Here is a 2,739-nt window from a genome sequence, read left to right on the forward strand (position 1 = left end):
TGCATTAGTACAATATTATAAAGAAAGAGGAGGAGGAGGAGGAGAAGGTGAACTATCAGAAGCAGTACTAGAAGAACTCATTAGTCAATATGCTGCTGAGAGAACTCAACTATTTGTACAATCATTGATCAAGAAAAGAAATAACTATCTGGAAACAGTAACTGAACAAAAATTGTCATTATGATTATACTGCAAATGATTATCAGGTTTATAATGTGAGAGTCAACATGGTCAAGTTATGAGAGATGAGATGATCAAGACCCCATTTGATATTGATTTGAGTGTTTTTGTTGCTATGAGTGACTCCATGCATGCTGTAATAGATTATGCTGCACACCAAAATAAAGTTATATATATACAAATGACAAAATGTCATACATTGAGCTTAAAACAGATAATAATAAATATTGGTAATATTAATTGTATGTTGAAGACATAAAACAGATAGTTCATTGTTATAGATCTAGTTACTCTCTTGTTCAGGCTACAAACAAATATTCTTCTTGTAATGGCACACTCACAGAAGATGCTGCTGTCATCATAATTGCTGGAGGAGTAGAAGATGTATTACTAGGAAATACAAGTAGTGAATTGGTCGGATCTACTGCTTCAGTTGGCCTCTCCATCATGTACTATGTAGACTGGAGCTTACTGCACCAACCACTGCAGCAGGGCCACCGGAAGTCAAAATAATGGGCAGGCAGGGCTGACATTTATAGTGAAATGTCATTATGTCAACCAAAGCAGAGGAGCTGAAAAGAGCCTTTGAAAGAGAACTTAGTGAGTAGATATTCATAATAATTGTTTTATTAGTATTATTAATGATAGATATTAGTGATTTTCGACTGGTGTGGGAAAAAGCTGGTGTTCTTTCAGGACGCTGGGACTCTATTGGTATTCTGTTAGGAATCAGCTACAACAAGTTATATGAGATTGAAGCAGGGGGCAAACCACCAAGAACTTGTCTACAAAAAGTATTTGATTGCTGGTTAAAGAAGGACTATGACTATAAGAGTCATGGTGTCCCTACATTAAGAATATTGTGTCACTCCATTAAAAGTAATAGTGGAGGAGCTGATCCAGCCCTAGCTGATGAAATAGCAAAAGAATTTAATCTTACTGTTAGTGGAGAGGCTACTACATCACCAGTTCATACTTCACCTTCAAAAGGTAAATAGAATATGATAAATCAATAATCATTTTTATTTATTATTTCTGAAGCTACTCCAACTGTTGAGCTACCAGTTCCTACTCAGTCTGAGCCATCATATGTTAAGAAATTGAATCATTTTGCTGCAACTAATGGCCTAACCCGGTTGATAGAAGATCTACAAGATGATTTTATTGACAATATGCATCTTACAAAAATGGCTTTTCATTCTCTTGATCTCTCAGAAGTTGTTGATCACATCCAGTCATATATTGCAACTTTACTTAGTCCACGTTTTCGTAAACGTCAAATAATCGAATCAATGAGAGATGACTTTGATGAATTAAAAACAATGAAGCAGCTGTTTAGGGTATTGGAAAAATACGTCTCATGGTTCAATTTCGAACTTGTTGTTAAGTTAATCAATACTTTCATTACTGATGATAGAGATTTACAGAGGAAGTGGTCTACATATCGTGAGAAACTAAAGGATTATTTTAAAAATAACAATACTAAAGCAGTTCAAATTGCAGACTCAATTGAGTTTGGTCTTTGTGATGTTCCAGGCACTAAAGTAATGACTGCTAAGGTTGCCAGAGATGACTACACATTAAATGATTTATATTTCTTTCACAAGCTAATCGCTGATGCACTTGAAGTTCCAGATTATAATTTTTATTTTTGTACAATTCAAAATGGCTGCATGGTATTAAAATATTCCATTCCCGATTTTCTTTATCCTGTTCTCTTTCCATTAACCAATCAACAGTGTGATTCATTGGCTGAGATTGGAATCATAAAAATAACTTGTCATGAATATGTACATGACATGAAGCAGGTATGTTAGTTAATAAATATGATCATTGATCAATATTAATTATATATCCTTTTTATAACTATAGTTGCCAGAAAATGAATTAAAGAAGCTTCATGATTTTCCTATTGGTAAATATTGTCTTTATTAACTTTATTTATGATATATTATATAGATATTTATGATCCTCTCTGGTATGAGAATACCAGCACTCCATTGAATGAAGCATGTTGGAGAGGATTAAAAGATGAAGTACCACAATTGATTGACAAGACTGGCCTTCAGGAAAAAGGAAAAAATGGATGGAGTCCATCGTTAGCTGCTTCATATGGTGGCCACATTGATGTCCTCTGTCTCCTCATTGATGTTTATCATTGCGATCTTTCACAAGGTGATGATGATGGTGTTATTAGTTTACACATGGCCTCATATAAAGGCCATCTCAATATTGCACAGTATCTAGTTAATGAATGTCACGTTGATCCAGACATAGCAGATAGCTCTTGTAACACAGGATTGCTTTACTCAGCACTGGGTGGTCACGTTGACCTCGTGATTATGTTTTTAAAGAAGAAGTGTAATGTGTCTCAGGTGAATAGAGAAGGATCCACTTTATCATTATTAGCATGTAAGAGTGGACAGGTAGCATTAGTCGATCAGCTTAAGCAGTTTGATATTTTTTCAGAAGATGACATAGATTTTAACGGATGTGGGATAGTACATTATTGTGCTATGAGTGATAGTGTAGAGCTTCTAGAGTATCTTAATGATAATC

Source organism: Amphimedon queenslandica, unplaced genomic scaffold (assembly GCF_000090795.2).
Source record: "Amphimedon queenslandica unplaced genomic scaffold, v1.1 AMPQUscaffold_13078, whole genome shotgun sequence".
Taxonomy (NCBI): domain Eukaryota; kingdom Metazoa; phylum Porifera; class Demospongiae; order Haplosclerida; family Niphatidae; genus Amphimedon; species Amphimedon queenslandica.